General features: G+C 41.9%; 1 protein-coding gene across 1 annotated transcript in view; it reads right to left on the bottom strand.

Moving 5' to 3' along the window:
• The window catches only part of ZPLD1 (zona pellucida like domain containing 1), a 165,047-nt gene that overhangs the window by 110,613 nt on the left and 35,238 nt on the right, over positions 1-19,196 (bottom strand). Inside the window, exons 5-6 of the mRNA XM_090151780.1 lie at positions 12,980-13,031; positions 338-434 (exon numbers count right to left, since the gene is read on the bottom strand). The gene's annotated coding sequence lies outside the window, so the exon portion shown is untranslated. The remainder of the gene's footprint in view (positions 1-337; positions 435-12,979; positions 13,032-19,196) is intronic.

Below are 19,196 nucleotides of genomic sequence, written 5' to 3'. Positions count from 1 at the left end.
TTTAGTCACGAGTACCTTTGTTTTCTACATCTGATATGACACTCAGTGCCTGGAAGCCCTGTTTATTTCTTAAGAAAGATATAAAAACTACTTCGTCATAGCTGATTGTTTCAGTATTTATCATCGTGACTGTCAGTTCAATAAGTGTGTGTGTGGGGGAGAGCACGTGTCCATGGTTAATTGCTGCTAACAAACTTCCCCAAGCCACACTGATAACTCCAACCATTAACTTGAAGCCCGAGAGATGGGAGAAGACTTGAATAGTAGTTAATCATGGACTAGAAGGCTTGTGTTATTTGGGTTATAAATGTGTATTATCAAGAAACATGTTACCTACTTCCTTAGAGCTGGGTTCTGGTTCTGTTGGAGTCAGTGGATGTGGAACTGTTGATCTCAGAAAAACAGGATACAGCTTGAGGTGGCTGACTCACCTCCTGCAAAGACCAAGGAGTCTGATTTTAGAGAAAATAGCATTATCTTGAATGACATATGAGGGTAAGCGTTTCTAGGTTCTCTTTCCTCTTATTACACTCTTATGTCTATTTGCTAATAAGTCTCTAGGAAACTTTGCTGTTTCTTTAGAAGTGGGACAATGGGTGCCAAGTGAGCCAGCTGTGCTTCATCAGGAAAAGGATGCAGCAGTAATGAAGGAGATTTAGGTTAGATATTAGGAAGAAACTCTTCATTCAGAGTGGAGAGGCACTGGCACAGGCTGCCCAGAAAAGCTGTGGTGCCCCATATCTGGAGGTGCTCAAGGCCAGGTTGGATGGGGCCCTGGGCAGCCTGAGCTGGTGAGTGGCAATCCATTACGGGCTGGAACTAGGTGGGCTTTATGTTCTGTTCCAACCTAAGCCATTCTATAATTCTATGATTTTTACTGAAGTTGAAAGAGTACACTGACCAGTTACCACTTTTTTCTAACACAAAGACTTTCCTAAACTTTGTGAAAGCAAAAATACAAATCTCAGTAGAGCATCTTGCACACTGATAAACAGTATTTTATTTTAAAGCCAAACAAAACTGGGTCCAATTTCAGTGGTCATCCTTGCTCTAATTCTCCACCTCCTGTTTCATCATCTGCCTGCTCAAATGAGGACAGAGTGTATTTTTCACAGTGCTTTTTGTCCAGATTTTCTAAATGTTCTAGCCCTTTCACAGATCACCTTCTTATGTCTGCTATCTGCACTGTCACAGATCACCATACCACAGACTGAGACTTGCTAGGGAAGAAGATATTTTAAAATGCTCTGTAACCCTTGTTTTTATTATTTGAGATAGAAAAGTTTGCACATTACTCCTTTTTTATTGATCTGGTCTGACTAAGAAGTCTTTTGCTCTGTAATCACTACTCATAAACACAAACTAACAATAAACCAGGTGAAAAACATTTTGGCCTCGGTTTGCGCATACATTTTTTGAATGGCATACAAGCAATTCACGTTGTGACCTGATTATCTAAATTGCCTGCTGCCACTTCTGCTTCCTGATTGAATGCCACCAGTGTGAACGGGAGCTGCTCATAGGCACGCTGTGAGGCACAGCCACTGATACCAGACAGTCAAGCAAATATGCACAAACAAGGAAATATCATTACAAGAGGGCAAAGTGCAGTTTGTGAGTATCTCACCAACATCTTTTTCATGCCAGCATAACTGCTTATTTTTCAAAGAGACTGGACGGTAATCGTGAACCCAAATCCTTTCAAAACGTTCTGCAGAGGGACATGTTGCACAAAATCCTGAAGGGACCAGGAAATACAGATGCGCAAGATGAGTATAAAGCTAGCATGGCACAGAAGAGAAGGCTGATAGAGATGTGCTGGAGCACGTGTGCTTCCAAGGGGCAGCCATGTAGTCACAATCCCAGTCTCCCCTTCAGCCTATTCTCCACAAATACCAAGAGAGACTCACTGGGGGATAGTGGTTGGTTTCAGCACCTCCTGGCCTGCAGCCCTCACAGAACACTGCTACCCAGCCTCCTTACCCCATCCTGCCCTGCATCTTCATTACAACCCTGCTCCTGTTGCCTTTCCCAGCACGAGGCCAGAGGTGGAGGCAGTCATCCTGCTAGCTCAGAGTGGTTAAGTACTGAAGAGGGTGCAGGCACAGATCTGCCTTCTCACTCTCTCCTCACAGAAATAACTTGCATCAAGTCAGCAGCAAAAGGAGAAAATAGAAAAGGGTCTGGAAGTGAAGGCACTGTCTGAGATGCAATCTGGATTCTAGCTGAAACCTTCTGTTTCTTTAGTTCTCTGTATAATTAGTTGTCTTTTGTTTGTTGTGTTTATCACTACATAACATTCTAACTTACATTATTTCAGTCACAGGTCCAATCATGCCCTGAGTAAGCTCCTTGTTACTGGTGCCTGAGTGCAATAAAGGTTTTTGTTAGCCAAAATCATAAATCATAAATGCTATCCACCCAGTGATTGCAAAAGGGAAACTACAGCTTTACAAAACTGAATATAAAACATAGAAATATTGTATTGAGACAGCATCTTTTATACCTAAAATGAACAGAAAGGTCACTTTTACAAGTCAGTAGGAAATATGGACTCTGTGGTGATCACAGAATCATAGACCCACAAGGATCATGAAGTCCAACTCCTGGCTTCACAAAGGACCACTGAAAAATCACACCATATGTCTGCAAGAACTGTTCAGATACTTCTTGAACTCCGGCACTTGGGGCCATGCCCACAGCCCTGGGCAGCCCATACCAAGCTTGCCTTCTGGTGCAGAACCAGTCCCTAACCCCCATCTGCCCTCCCCTGACACAGCTCCATGCGGTTCCCTTGGGCCCTGTCGCTGTGTAACACAGAGCAGAGCTCAGCGCTGCCCCTCCATGTGAGGAGCTGCAGCCGCCATCAGGCCTCCCCTCAGCTCCTCTGCTCATGGCTGAACACACCATGGGACTTCAGCTGCTCCTCATGCACCTTGCCCTCCAGACCCTTCACCATCTTTAGCTCCAGTGTCTGTTCTGAACCACAGCAGTTAGACCAACAGAGTTGGCTGCAAGCATGTCCAGAAACACTGGCCAAGGACCTGCTTCCCCATCCTCACCCCGTGTGTGTGAAGATCAGGAGCTCTGGCAGATATGGAAGCCAACCATTAGAGACATACTGAAACTTGCAGATCCAATGACACAGCCCTGCAAGGGTTGTGCGAGCACCCACAGCTCTCCCACACATCAGCATATGACCATGCAGAGGAAGTGGGGAACACATGATTGGAAAGTCTGGTTCCAGTGCCCCAGCTCAGGCACTTGCAGTGCTTCAGGGAGCACGTGGGCCAATCACCAGGTGGGTTTGCACTAACCAAGCGTGCTGTCTTCTCTCACCACCTTTACCACAGCAGGCAGGTTTACCACTGAGCATGCTTCTGACAAAGCAGAGTTCTCCCTTTTCCCTTTAATCCATCTGAAATGCACCTGAGGAGTGTAAAAGTGGCTCATCGGGGCACTAGATACCATCAGTCTACGAGACTGAATGCAGCTCTGACTCAACACTTTCCGTATCTCTTACATCAGGGCATGTCATGCAAAGAAGTTTTCTGCAGGCTGGCTGCAAGTATGAGCAGAGAGACTGGGAGAGATGCTGCCCAGTCACAAGTGAGTTGTGTCCCCTTGGCTCTGCAGACACTACAGCCCATTGGGACAGATTCTAGCCCCCTACAACCAACGTGCTCCAGACAAGCTGTAGTTACCTTCTAGGTGTTTTTGTTTTTTTTTTTTTTTTAAAGCAAACCATTATGGCTGAACTGGATTGCAAAGCCAATATTTATTGATTTACCTGGTATAAGAGATAACACAGAGAGAGGCTAGAGTGATTTATTCCTTTGAGCACTTTAGTTCACAAGCATGCTGTGTAATGTCTTGGTAGTAAGGAAGGTGAAAAGCCACAGACAAAAATAACAGTAACTTATCACCACTGTCCAGTCTGCATGTTCCACAAACATAAGAAAGCCTTGGGCAGGGAAGTGTGTGAAAACAGTTATAAATAGAAACTTGTTTCAGCTGTAAGCAAAAAAAAAAAAAGGAAGGCAGCACCTTCTATAGCAGCTGCAATTCACTGAAATCCAGGGCCAGCAGGTCGCAACGCAGTCACTTGGGTCATGCTAGGGACAGACTGCAGCCTCCACTGAGAGCTCAGTCAGGGCCCAGCCCCTGTGAACTGTCAGCATGGTGGGCCTCTCAAAGGCACACCGAAACACCTTCCCTTCCTCTGCTCTTTGCTTCAGGAGCTCAGAGCACTTCAGTTCACACACACCCAGGTTGTTGCACAATGTCTGAGTTGTTTCAACAGTGATCAACACAGCGAAATCAGTTTGACATGATTATAGGTGTAAGTTGAAAGCTTATAGGATCTTGTGGAAAACGATAGAGATAGGTTGGTGTCAAACTGAAATCTTCACTGTGTTGTTATAACCTTCACTGCAATGCTTCCTCTGCAATTTAACTCCTAGATTGGACTATAAAGCTCCAGCAAGGGCATAAAGTAACCTCATTGTGCTAACAGCTTGGAGGCTGCCACTGGCAGCCTAATTGCTCCCCTTAAGAGCACTGCCATTCTACTCTCACTTATAAACAGTATTTGGTCTGGCTGCAGAACCTTCCCATAGCTCTGATTTAAGCCCAGACTCCCCTTTTTCACCAGTGTGTCACTGGAGTTCAGATTTCCATAGGAAGAAATATCCCAGGCAGCAGGCCTGCAGAGGAGCCCTCCCTGCATCCTCCTAAGTAATCTTCCAATTGCAGCTGCAGCAGCTGCTGACATAAATAGATGGTCCCCCACGCACTGGATATGGACAGCACACAGACCACCTCTCCCTGATAGTCTGCTGCCAGGTTCAAGTCCACACAATTTAATCCCACCTTCTAATTTTAGGGGATAAACAATCATTCTAGCAACCACAGCTGTAACCAATGGCTTCAAATCAAGGCTGAACTTCTGATTTAACATACCAGCTGAGCTAAGACTGAAACTTTGCTTTTGTCCTTCTCCACCCACCCTTCCCCAGCTGAACCCGTCATGACCGAGCTTAAACATACTCAGACACCCTGGATGGATCTGTCAGTCAGCCACACCAAACATCATTTTTTTCTGAGGAGGTGACTGACACATCAGCAGCTTAAGGATGGATTTCACTCACGGATGTACTTTGTTTATGAAAGTAGGTATTTCCTTCCTATTTTGGTAGGCTGTATTAAAGAAAACAAAACAAGAATACTAAAATAAGGAAACTCTTTTTGGTAGGTAAGAATGCCTTTACAGCTTGTCAGAAGCAGTATCTCCAGCACTACCCTACATGTGCCGTGGTGTCACTCAGGAGATTACTTCATATTTGCCATTCTTCCTCCGAATCTAAAAGAAGGCAGTGATGTGCTATTTTGCACCTCATATTCATGAATTCACTTCTAAACTAATTGTTGACTGAGGCCATTTCCTGCCAGCTTTCTCATAATACACCTTACTCCTATTCCAGAAAAGATAGGAGATGAATGCAAAGAGGTAATAAAAGAACCCTGGGAGACTTCCAGATTGCTTCAATTCACAATTCTGTCTCATTGCTATAGTTGAGATATAGGTTATCTCCTTGTTTCTACTAACTTTTAACTTCAGTGATGTCAAAACACATTCATGCATCTCTGATATATCAGAAACAGTTACTGCACCAGAAGTTAATGGTTTTTATATTACATTCTTGGTAGCTTATTTTTGGAAGCAAAGTATAAACATTTCCAGCATGCATTCTTACAAGAAGAATACTTGAAAAGCAAGATTATATTCTATGAGAAAAAAAATAAATAAATCCCTTTTAAATGGCAAACAAAATACATTTCCTCTTGCTGTCTCATAGTAAGTGCTTACACGTACAGGTCACATACACAAACATTCACATGTGTAAGATCATCATAATCAAATAAGAAAAGTGCTGTAAAAGGTCCCTGAATTAACTGGGCAGCTTATCATGATGTAAATCAGCGTATCTCAGGAAAACTGCAAGTATTGTTGTGTTGTTTTACAATGCTAGCCACATGTAGACTCACACACACAAAACTGCTTTCATGTTAGCTCGGCTCTCCTTCCATAAAGGTTGATAGTAAAGTCTTCCCTGATGCCCATCAAAGTCAGAGACTGATGAGCTCAGAGCTGATGGCAGCTTTTGATAGTCAAGAAAACTGATAATTTGAAGAACTTTAATTCCTCATATCTTAAATGCTTGTTTCTCTAGGAAAAGTCATCAGAGCATCTATCTGGGGGGGGGAAAAAAAAAGAAAAGAAAAAAAAATTTTTCCCCTTGCCATGCACTCCCCGTGATGAAAGGATTCTTCTGTTTTGTAACTACCCACCTCAGCTCCTAATACGGGTAACAAAGAGGGCTGTGCAATTCTGGGGCACTCTTCACCTAATCCTGAAGGAAATATGTTAATTAGGTCAAATGAAGCACTCCCTGAAAACGCCTCTTTCTCCCTACTCATGATAGAAAGGGCTATCATGATAAATTCATGCACAGGTCTTGAAAGGGGACTGTGCCTTATTCTAGTGGGAGAGTGGAAAGAAGGAAGTATTGCTCTCTTGGCTGGTAGAAAATTTCTTTCTCAGTTCTAAATCACAGGACTAGTTAACCCAAACAGAAAAAGTGAGTGCTCCATCCCTCCACCAGTCATTTGAACAGTACCAGATTTTTATTTCAGTGTACCTCCTGCCACAATCTGTCTGTAGCCAACCTCCAGGATGGAGCAGGGAAAGGGTTTTCTCCCTGGCCTCTTTATCCCATCTGCAGAGGCACCCAGGCATGGGTTTAATAATGGAGAATGAGAACAGTCAGTCACCTTTCCAATCCCTTTGGACTTGCTAGCTCTGAGGATGTCTTATTGTCTGTCACTAAGAATTTTCCTCCTCACAATCATATCAATAACTCAGTACGTTTTGTTTTTTAAAAAAACAATTCAGGTCCTTCCCCACATAACACTGCCTGAGAGACTGATCCAGAACTTCATTCTTTGAATGGTTTTACTAGTTTGAAGCCTAAACTTCTTCATGATCAATTTCTAGCCAATTGGGTTTATGCCAGTAGCGTCATTTAAATTAAATACCTCTTCTGCTTCCACAATTTTTGTCCTTTTCCTGTTCCCCAAAACACTTTTATAAAGAGCCATCATATCTCATTCCAATTTTAATTTTTCTCTTTCCAAATCCAGTGTCTTTTCATGAGCCTTTCTCAGGAAGAAATGCCGTTATTCTCATGTGAGTAGCGCCTGCTGCAGTTTAATTAATTAATCCCTCTGGAGCACAGGTAACCAAAGCTATATATTTAATTAAAGAACGCTTGTAGAAGTGTACAATACCTGCCTTTACACAGAAGAACCCTCACCTGGTAAGCCAGGTTTGTCACTAACTTTCCTTCCAGCTCAGTGTCACTGTGGTGACTTTTGGCATCCTCGTACTTATTAATAAATTGAAGCTTCTTTCTACCTTAATGCACCAGTGCCAGTAAAAGTTCCTCCTGTTCATCTTTTGGGGGTTTCATATTTTATGCTACTTAACTGCACCAGAATGTATTAAAGATCAGTGGCTCTCTGGAGATTTTTATTAGCCTGGGAACAAACAGTGGTTTTTTTGTTCTGGCCTGAATTCTACACAGAGAAATGAAAAAGAGGGTCAGAGTCTTTTCCAACAGCTTTCCCCCAAATCAGCTGATGTTATTCTTCTCTGTAAAAAAAACCAAAATAAATAAATAAATAAATAACATGGTTAACATTTGTGGCTTTATGTTTGATGCAACTCATGGCAACATGAATGAAAGTTGCTGTTGTTTTTGGGGTTTTTTTCTGAAAGGAAACAAAATTGGGAAAATCAAAAATATTCAGTTCCAGTCATAACTACAAGGAGTTTTGCAATGTCATTCATTTCCCTAGGTAATACCCAAATATTTCTTTTTTGCTGTGCTCCAGCTAATATCCACTTCAGCTTTCATATGAGGAAAAGAAATCAGACGTGAATTACGCAAAGCTAAAAAAACAAGTCAACCACTAAAAACAAGTCAACCACTATACATCCTTAATGGTGCATACAGACAATTATAATAAGCACAAAAGTATTTAATCTACACCATTATCCCCTGTTAAAAAAGGGACAGGTTATAGGAAAAGAACCACAATGAGAAGATATTCCTAGAATTAAATATCTGACAGGAGTTTAGGCCACAACACAGGAATCAGCAGTGTCAAATAATGGGATTGTTGTTGCATTGAAGGAAGACCCCTGTATCTGATCCTCAGCTAAATTAGCACTGCTCCATGTATATCAAAGGAGTCATATCTGATAGGCATTGCTAGAGATCCCAACTGCCTCAACCTTTTATTTATTTATTTGTTTGTTTGTTTAGTTTAGTTTAGTTTAGTTTATGAGAAAAACAACTTCATTTAGAGCAAGCCACCCATCTTTTTCTAGCCTACCTTTTTTCTAACTCACATTAATCCTGGCTGAAGTGGCCTGTATATAGAGTCTAGTACCCTGGGTAACCACCTCATGAAAGCAAAAGGGATAAGGAAGGTTCACAATCAAAACACTGCAAAAGAACTTAAAACTCTTCATCTATAAAACGTACACGTTTCCTACCCACCGAGTGCTGCTGGTTTTCAGTGCTGATGGCAATTTAGTAAGTCTTCATGGGGCACTGAAAGCAAAGAAAACTTTTTTAACATCATGTTGTGTGCAGTCTAGTAATCTAGCCAGAGTTTTGAATGTAAATATGTGAACAGTTCTCTTCAACACAAATACGAGGATAGGCAAACCTGAGCCACAGAATGTATTTGTTTTTTCTATGAGAAGGTACCACTCTGCTCTTCTCTGAACTTTTGTCTCCTAAGACAGAGAAATGAGAATAGCCCTTTGTGTATTTCTCTTGAAACAAGAAATTAAGTTGGTAAGGCCTATTTCCCAGCTGAAAGTACTTTGCTTATCTATTTTCCTGTCTCCAACTGTCAAACACAGTGCTGCAGGACCTGCAGTGCAGACAACCACAGTTTGAAAGCTGCAGGTTCAAGTGATTCTAATATCCCAGCCTCACTCAAAGGAACTTCTGGCTCCTGTCTAAAAGGAAGATGGCTGCTGCTGAGAGCCATACAGGGTTTTGCTGGTACTGAATGCATACCGATAGTAAACTGCTGGTGTAGAAGCAGGTGGGAAAAGCACAGTTACATGAGCCCTAGGCTTTCTGCTAAGGGACCAAACCACAAGAAATGCACCAATATGGTTCTTGTACTGAATTATATATCATCTGCTCCTAAGCCACATGCATCTGGATTCTCAAAAAGTCCTCATCAAGTTCAGGTCATAGATGTTCTATAAAGCAGGGCCATAGAGACTTTTGAAAAGAATTATTGAGAAAAGTGAATGAAATAGGTTTGCAAACATTTTGCAGTCTGTAGTTCATTAGTGAGACAACCTTGATTCCCAAGAATGTGTGTGGCTTTCAGCTTCTTTGACCAAATGGGTGTCAAAACAGCTTTTAGCCCAAGTTCATTGCAAATAGTTTCATTCAGCTGTTTATAATTTGTTAAAGTTGCTTTGCATGCTGGCATTATATCTGCTTTTGTAATCTGTGACTGAAACACTCCAAAATGAAAAATATGAATAGTAATCAACAAATAACAGCACTCAGTGATTAGGGAAATAAATGCTTGCTGCCAAACACAAATACAGGCATTTGCCTGAAAGAAAATTGGCTGAACACAAGCAAGCAAAATCTGACCTGCTAGGTGCAGCTATTTCTCTTCGTGCCTGGCTGCATAGGAGCTTCTGAGCACCCTGTGAAGCAATTTCAATTTCACACAAGCCTGGTATTAAGGATGTTCTGTCCCTGTCCATCATCCTGGCACTTGGGTGGCCTTCCTGTAGGATGGTGGCCTGCCAAGGGAGGTGGTGGAATCGCCATCCCTGGCAGTGTTCAAGAGGCGTCTGGATGAGGAGCTGCGAGATCTGGTTTAGTAGCTTGTGGTAGCAGTGGCAGTGTGAAGACAGTTGGACTAGATGATCTTATAGGTCATTTCCAACCTTGTGATTCTATGATTCTGTGATGCTGACACGAGGACTTTCTGCACTAATTTGTGAGGCTGACATGTCTCCCCTCCCTGCAAATCAGTTGGTGGCAGCCTTCTCTCTGCAAGTGTACCCCAGGACTCTCTCCTCATTGAGAAATTTCAGATTAGCATCTTAAAAATGCCACGTGTGCTGATAGAGACAGAATTGGGTGCTGTTATAAATGGAAAGAGCCTATGCAGAGGAAAACAATGTATAGTGATCTATAGCATTTAGCCCATTTTTTTCAGTTTCCTAAGGAAAAGAGGCTTACACAATCATTAGTTTTCTCTGAGCTGCTTCATGTAATCATCCTCCCAGTGCCCCATCCTCACACTGAGCCACATTTCACCAATACAGAAATTTCAAAGGCAGCAATTTCCTAGAAGTTTCTCAAGGCATCAGCTGGCAACAGGAGGGAGAGAGGCAGCCACCACTAAGGGAAACGACACAGAGGTTCACACTGGTTTTCATGATGTCTCTCAAGCACAGAAACCACGTCAGTTGTTGTCTGCTCTGTCTTTGGCACCAGCAAAGTAAACCACAAGGCACAGAACTGTAGGAAACCAAGTTTTGTCCACTCTCCATTTTCAGAAGTGCTCACTTCTGAAGTGGGTTACAGAGAAGTGGGTCACAACCTGGTTGCACACACACTATATGCATGTGTCTGTGCAGCAGGTAGACTGGGTTGGCAGCAGCGGCTGCTGAGGGTGCACTGCCATGGCTTTGCATAGCCCCACAGCAATAAAGGATAGGTTTGTTCCACAATTAGAGAACTCTGTTTCTTGCTCCAGGTGACCAAGTACTCAGCAAGATGGATGCCAAGACACATTTGAGAAGGAACACACCCAACGGTATGAACATCACATGGTGCTTGATCATTTCAGTGAAAAGAAGAAGCAAGGGGTGGGAAGAAGAAGAAATGCTTTCTGACAAGAAGTGTAACAAAAGCTCCAGAGGGGCACTTATTAAAACAGTAATTTCCAGTTTGCTGCTCTTCAGGCCTGTCAGATGTAGAGTCAGTCTAGGGAAGGGCAGGTCTGGGCAGGCACTCCTGGGAAAAGATAGTCTTGTACAGAAAAAGGTTACCCTGGAAAAAGAAAAAGGTTACCCTGGGAAAGGTTTTGGAGGAGGCTGAGTGACTGCCAATACACGGTGCAGGCTGCAAAAATCCCTAATCACTGGTTAAGATCCCATCCCAGGAGGTGCTGAGAGCAGCACACCAGGCTTTGCACTTTCTGAAAGGTGAGTGGATCACAGAGAGAATGCAACTAAGGGTGGGAGCCTACCTCAGACTGAAACCATCACACATCTTGCCTGGCAGCTGCAGCACAACAATCAGCATCAGAATTCAAGAACTATATGAATTCTCTCTTCTCCCCACCCACTCCCTATAAAAATAGTGCCTGGAAATCTGAGCCAGAATTGCTTGTATTAATCAGGTGAAAAAAAATGCACCCACTACTGAATATTAAAATGAATAAAGTTTCTCAGAAAATTATGTCTATGATAAGTCTCCACCATCCATATGGGTTTTAAAACCCGTTATAGCATTTGCACTGAAACAAAAGACCAGGTCTAGACAGCACAGCTCTTGGAAGGTAGAGAGACCTGGGTATCCACCACATAAAGGTAATGGAGCTCCACTTCTTTGCTTATTCGTCAGTGGGTGAAAACCAATGTACTCAGTTTGGGAGTGAGGGGAGAAACAAGACTTAGTAAGTACCTCAAGCAGTTTTTATCAACTTGATGTGAATCCGAATGTTCTTTCCTGTTTCAGCTTATGCATGCTTTCCATTACTGTCTGAAGGTTTTCATTTTCCATTTCCGAAAGCATTAGATTTCCATCTCTTACCCTAACAACTGTTTCTGTGGTTTATTATTTTCCAGCTGCTTCTGATTTGCTCAGAGAATACAGATAGGCCAGCTACAATAAACAGTCACAGGATGTGCATATTATTCATGACAAACAAACAACTCTGGCTTCTCATTGCAACCACAAACAACAAAATCATAACAAAATGTTAAACAGAAGCTGTACCACTGTGCGCAAATGAGTGTTTATTTCAGATCTAAACACTCCCTCTGCTTTCCAACGTCTGGATCTGACTTCCCAACTGACTCTTTGAGAATCAAGAGTATCTTGGCCCACAAACGCAAATATGTCTTCAGCTCTGAGACTGCTCCCAACTAAAAGAACTGCTGAAAAGTAAATTGTTTGGTCTTTTCTGTGGATAAAATGTCACTTGGAGCTATACCATGGTTTTGAGATCACTGAAGTCTTCAAAAGACAAGGTTTTGCCTCTCAGAACTATGTTACAATGAACCAAGAGAATGAACGGTGTACTCTTTTTTAAGATGGGTGCTTGGATTTTGTTTTCAGCTCTTAATCGCTATTTCTAAATTGGCAGAAAGAAACACTGGAGCCACATTCATCACTCATGATGAATGTCCTCTTGAAACAGCCCTATGCAGTGTTTCCCTGAGGCCTTTGTCGTGGGAGTGATGTGGATGACTTGACAACAGAATCAATCCTGACCTGTCATTCTAACAGCCTTCTCATTATACAAAGTATCTGTCATTATCAAGCATATTCTGAGCCCTAGCCAGATGATAATAAAAGGCTTCATAAAAAAATCAAAACACTTTAAGCTGAGCAAAGTTGCACTGTTCTGCACATTTTTACAGCCATTCTTGCAAATGAAAAATGATCGGATCGTGTTTTAAATGCACGTCTCTTGAAAGAACCTTTCTAATCATTTTTTTAAACACCACAGTGAAAAAGCATCCATGTGATTTGGCTGGGAAGAGAAGCCAGGAAACATTACTAGTGGTTTAAGAAGTTTTCATTTCATAGAGATCAGCCACATGAAGAAAACATTAAGGCTCACTCACCCAAAGCTGCCATTTGCCAGTTTTCCACAAGCAAAATCTCCGCACACTGTATCTGTGGAACCAGTAGGGAAGCACCATCAGTTTGGTTAAAGAAAACATCAAATAATCTATTCTTATTGCTATATGTACAAATCCAACTTCTGCAAAATGATTCTAGAGTAAGAAGTTCAAAAATCCCGGATAAAATTCCTATTGGAGTGTTTTAACTCTCTGAGCTCTGGCAATGATGATGGTTATGATGTTGTTAATGACAATCACATATGCCTGAAATCCTCATAGTTTCTGCTACTCACCATTTTTATGTCGCAGCTGTTCAGAAGGGCTTTGGTTTTTCACTAAGCTTCCAGGAAGCATTGCAACTTTGATTAAAACAATGATATTTGTAAAAGGAAGAGTAGTCAAGTTTAATGGCCTTCTTCCCTATAGAAAACTTTGAGCAATAAGGAGTCAGTGATCATTCAGTAAATTCTTAGAATGCTTTATCATAGACAAAAAGCTCTTGGAGAACACATTTTCAGTACAGGAAGTCAACATAGAAATAGGAATGAAAGACCAGCAAATATTCTCAAGGGAGCCCTTTCTTTTCAATATGACTGTCAGAAAGTTAAAAGCAAGACAGATCTACCTGTCCCCAACCTTTATGAAGAGTTTGTAAATCTTTTAGAAGGAAAGGCAGGCTACAGTCAGTTCTGTTCAGAGTTATGTTACTGTAGAGACACAAGTCACTAGTGCCCACCATGGAAGACTGATTTCTTTTCAACTTCATCTAAAAAATTGTTGATTTGGCAGAGAACTCTGTAAATTTTGGTGTTTGGGGAAGGACAGCCTAAAGAATGGTCTGAAGGATTTACTAATCACTTGGACCAATGTAAAGAGCCTCAGAGTGATTAAACAGAAAAAAAACAACCAAACAAACAAAAAAACCCACACAAAACTTCTAAGCAAGTCATTCAAATGAGAATGCCCAAATTTGATTTCCAGCTTTTTTTTTCATTTCTCCTCGAGAAAGTCACTGAGTTGTGGAGTTCCTCATCAGCCATATGTGCAAAACGTCTCAGCAATAATTAAGTGTGCTGAAACTGTGATTGTGGAAATCAGGTAACTCTGAAATGAAGTCTTTCATGCAGAAGACGTTGGTGGGGGAAGAGTGAAAGAGAACACAAAAACAAGTTAGTTACTGAGCGTTAGCAAGCTCATAGTAAAATCCTAATGGAGATAAAGTTGTTTTGTTTTTTACCACAAGATAACTAAACAAGGACAACTTGCTTCTCTCCACTCATGGTTAACCTCACCCTTTTTGCTTCACTGCACATATGGTATTTGCAGTGAGTAAACCAAATGTAAACTGTAGATAGCACATCCCTAATAGGATGCCACGATGTGCATGCTCTTTAAATCAATTATATTAATCTTTTAATTAACATAAAAAGTTTTAACTGATGGTTTTGAAAGCTTCATTTCAAAAGGCTTCATTTTCCTAGGTGTGGATTGGCTTGCTTCACCTATAGGCACAAACATACAAAATCAAAGTCAACCTTTGAACTGGCAGATCTTTACTTCCACCTGCACGCTTTCTTAAAATGGAGAAAACCAAGGGCTGAACATGACCCTTCACAGTGATGGCTCCGCAGTAGTCTTATCACTCTCCTTAGTCAGTAGCCTCTGAAGATGAACATGGTGCCAAAACACCATCTGTATCTGGAAGTGTCACAGGCTGTGGGAGTTCTCTTCTGGGCCTTGAGAACCGCTGTGCCATTAAGGCTTAAACGTACATATATTTAAGAGCCCACCACTGCCAGATGTTCCGTTGAATGGAACATCTACCATGGTCTCTCATGTTTGAAACCTCAGGCACAGAAAGGAGGTCAAGCCTTACAGCAAGGACAGCCACTGAGGCTTGCTCACTAATTTTGCTTCTTCTGCAGAGTGCGCATGGCTTTGCCCAGTCCAGCAAAGAAAGCAATCTGAAGCACGGAGAAAATGAAAGAAAAGTTCATCACAAAGAAAGAGAGGTTCATCACAATATCACAACTTTTTTTCAAACTTTATACAATATTTCAAAATCCTACTGCCATTGGGCGTGGGTGGGGAACGAGTGCCATACACTGCAAAACTCAGAATGGACTTTCCAGTGCTGCACAGTGGGTCCAATGAAACAACTGAACAGAATGCTGGGGTGCCAAGAGCTGCCAGCTCTCCTCTGTGGGGGTTTCCTTAGACAGCCAGACTTCAAGTCTTCACGGATGGATGAGGTTCACAAGCTAAGTTAAAAGAGGGTGGAAAAAAGTACCAATTATGCAGACTTGCAGAGAAGGTCTCAGGAATAACTCCCTAAGAGCATTCATAACTTCTAAAATATTTTGTCATGCTAGGTCCTTGCAATTTTGTGTGTAGACTCACTCTTGGGAACAGACAAGCTTGAGTTTGGACACACTATCTATTACCATGATAACCAAGTCCCAACAGTTTGTTAAAGCTTCCTTGGATCAAACACTGCTCCCTATCCTGTACCCGAGTCAGACAGTATCTCCTCCTCCTCTCCTTCCATTCCTATTCTGTCTGTGGGAGCAGTCCCCATGACCTCTTGGCCCTTGGCAAGGCAGGCAGTGAGTGCAGAAGAGCAAGCAGAGATGGCACCACGCTACAAATGCCTAAGTGCAGTCACTTGCTGCCAGCAGCACATGTCCCCAGAGCTGCTGGGGCTGGAGATGGTGAAATGACCACACCAGGGATTCAGTACAGGGTCAGCAAGGACCACCAGGCCAGTGCCAGTAGAAACAGAAATGATGTTTTAAGCGTTTACATAGAACAGAGCCAGGACTTCCCCATCACGGTTGGGGCTGCACTGGCTGGTGCTACTCTTGGCTGTGCCAAGGCAGAGGAGGAGCTGCAGCTTTCCTGGAAGTGGCAGAGTGGGTGACCCACCAGGAGGAGAAGCACGCTGTAACCCCTGTGCTAGCACACCTGAAGAAGGGAAAACATTGTTTTTGGCTGCTCAGGTCACACTGAGTTGGAAAAGGTACTGCCTTTACCACCTTCCCAGTTGGAAGGGTATGAATAGTCCATGATTTACAGAGATGTCTAATTAATATCCAGTGTACATAAAAAGAAAACTATGCGTTGCTGTGCACTTCAAGCTGTGGAACAGAAGCTGTCACTTCTCCAATTAAGAAAAAAACAGAGCGGTTTATTAAGCACAGTTGTGGGAACATAGTTTCAGTCTTCAGTGGGCTCATCTGAATGTTTTTCCATTTTAGTTCATGTAAGTTCATGCCCTTTGGGTTTCACACAAAGCCCTAGGGTCTGAGCAACTCAAAATCTCAAAATCAAAATGTCAAGTTGAAACGAAACCATAAAAGGTATTTGGATTTGCATGAAAACGGGCCCAGATTTGCTTCAGGAGTTCCTGAAGCCTGGTAAGGCTTTTGAAGAGTCTAATCTGAGTTTTGTGGTTTCAGTACAGACTGAAACCAGCGCGAGAGAACAGATGTGCTCCTTTCAGGAAGCCAGAACAGAGGAGAATGATTAAGAAGCTATGAGAACAAGAACCACAGGGGAAAACAAATATCTAAAACCAGAATTTCAAGTGCCGAACACAAAGTATTAGGAACTAAAAGGATATGGTCCACATTTAAACAGTACCAACACTTTCTGAGGATCAGGTCCTCAATGCGCCTCTGCAGTTCAGATGAAAGTCTAGTCATAATAACACCACGTGCCCTTCTGCCCATATATAAATAGCTTTACTATTGCATAGCATAACACACACCCTGAGAAGCACAAATCCTCTAAACCATTTGTTTTAATGGGGATCTTGTCACCTTAAAAGTAAATCCATACTTGCTATATTCTAGCCACAGCAAGGAAAAAAGTAAAAGAAAAAAAGAATAATCTGCTGCTTTTGTTCTCTCTGGTTTACATCTATAAACCTGTCTCAACATCAAATATTTCAAATTCTGGCTTTGATCTATTTTTAAAAAGTGTAATTTTAATTTCATATACTCTATATTTATTCTTATTCTAAATTTTTCATGACATAAAAGTGAGCGTATTACAAGTTGGTTTAGTGAATCACCTGAGAAGATGCAAACACAAAAGTTTAATTGAGAAAATAACATTTCTTTCCATTAATGGTCTATACATTGCATTCTATTACACTCTACGTTAGCATCACTTACACTGACAGGATGCAGAGGAGGTTACTTCCTGAGTAGGGGTTGATGGGGCCAATTGATCACTTTAGATTTAACCTCCTGGCTGAGCAACTGAGCATCTTAAAAACATTATCATATCATAACAATCAAATGTTATAAATAACATAAGGGAAAACCGTGAAACTTACAAGTGCCTTGTTTTAAGAGCATTTTCCCTCCTAAATATGTATAACTTGGACATTTAACCTGCAAATTAAACTTTCTTTATGCATTTTCTGGAAAGAAAATAAAGATCAACAGAATAAAATATGAAATTGGCTGAAATGCTTCTTTCCCTATCAGCAGGATACTGCTTAATACTTCATCTTGCCAAGGAAATCAAATAGTTTCCCATAGCTTAAGCATTAGGTTGGATTCACAAGAACTCGGAGTGCTACCAGAATGCATCATGCACTGGGGAGCTGTTACAATCCCCACTGGCATTCTTATGCAGAACCTCTGTTAGTCAGCTAGTGGCAGCTCCAGCATCTGAACATTTTGTTTCCATGATTTTCGCAACAGGATAAATCAGTATTTTCTATTCCAAATTTCATCTTTCACCAACATTTCACACTCCAACATTTTTTATTTTTGGAATGTGCTATATTATTTTAACCTTTTACTCTTGTCAATCTTTCAGCAGCATTTTTTTGCAATTGAAAAGACTTCCCATTGGTTCGACCTGTCCTCATATCACAAATTCCCTCCCTAGCCATGCCTTCTATTTCAGAGTCTGTTGCAGGTGCTATCAAGTACTGCAGGCAAGCCTTGCCTGGAATCTCTCACCAGGGAGGACGGTTTGTTTCTGGCACTGCCAGAAGTTTTCTGCATCCTTTTAGCTAAGATCAGGCCCTGGCATTCAATGATGCTTAATCGTGCCATTTTTATTGAAATAACTGGGGATTAAGTGCTTAAGTAAGCCCGCAGGCTTGACCATACAGCCTATAAGCTAAATCTATTAGATAAGAAGACAAGCGCTCCTTCCCACACTCCTGCATTGTAAAGATAAATACAAGGTTGGTTTGGAAAATTTTATTGAGGTTGCTTTTCCATCCAACATCTCAGGATCAATTTTGGTAATCTTCTGGGTCAAGTAAAACTGACTCAGGGGAAGAGGCCCATATGCCAGCAGATCAGGGATCTCCCTCTTTCCCGTGATGATATTTCAATGTTTTAATTTTGTAGAAATAGGCTACAGTAAAATACAAAATCTTAAGAACCAAAACCACAACAATTTACTCCATCCAAACAGCAGTAAAGGATTTTATTTTCCTTCTTGGAAGAAAAAGATTCGAAGGTCTGAAGCTTTGTTTTTCAGACAATTTTGACCTTTGGGGAAAAAGAAACCCCAAACGATCAAAATTCTCACACCTCCCATCAGTGGGATTTGGATGTCCGGCCTGGCCCTAGGCAGGGACTGCAGATCACACAGGAGACAGGCACAGGCAGCTCTCCATCCCTAGCTGCTGGCATCCCAAGTAGCTCAGTGCCTTGTATAGTTACTCACCTTTTTATGGTCACTTTTTTTTTTTTTTTTTCCTCCAAAAGGAGCTTCAGCTTCAAAGGAACAGCTGTCCTGGCAGCCAGACATACAGGAATTCCATTTAAATTGTAAGGTCTTGTTGGCTGGCCTTACAGCACTTCCATGTGGACTTCAGAATTTTCCTCAGAGAAGTGAAAGAAAGTGGCCCAAAAAGACAAGCACATGGGTCCAGGGACAGCTTGCAAGGTGGCACAGGCACTGCTGAAGAAGGGAGGGCTGGATATACCAATATTTATCTCTCCATGGCCTGTGCTTGGAGCTGTTGCTGCCTCAGGGGGCAGAGGTGGACCATGAGGAGAGTCTCAGAGCTGTCATCATAGCTGACCTACAGCTTCCTGAAGTGTGTCATCACTGATAACTGTTTCCAGAGGACAGTGAGATTTTGGTAAAGTCTCTGCAGGTTTCACAGAGTTTCTAGCCACCACAAAAACCACCATCCGATTCTCAGCTGCACTGTAGGTCACCTTAGACAAGAGAAAGA

Source organism: Phasianus colchicus, chromosome 1, assembly GCF_987193195.1.
Source record: "Phasianus colchicus chromosome 1, bPhaCol1.hap1.1, whole genome shotgun sequence".
Taxonomy (NCBI): domain Eukaryota; kingdom Metazoa; phylum Chordata; class Aves; order Galliformes; family Phasianidae; genus Phasianus; species Phasianus colchicus.
Note: the sequence above shows the minus strand (reverse complement) of the source record. Positions and strands in the feature narration are given on the sequence as shown.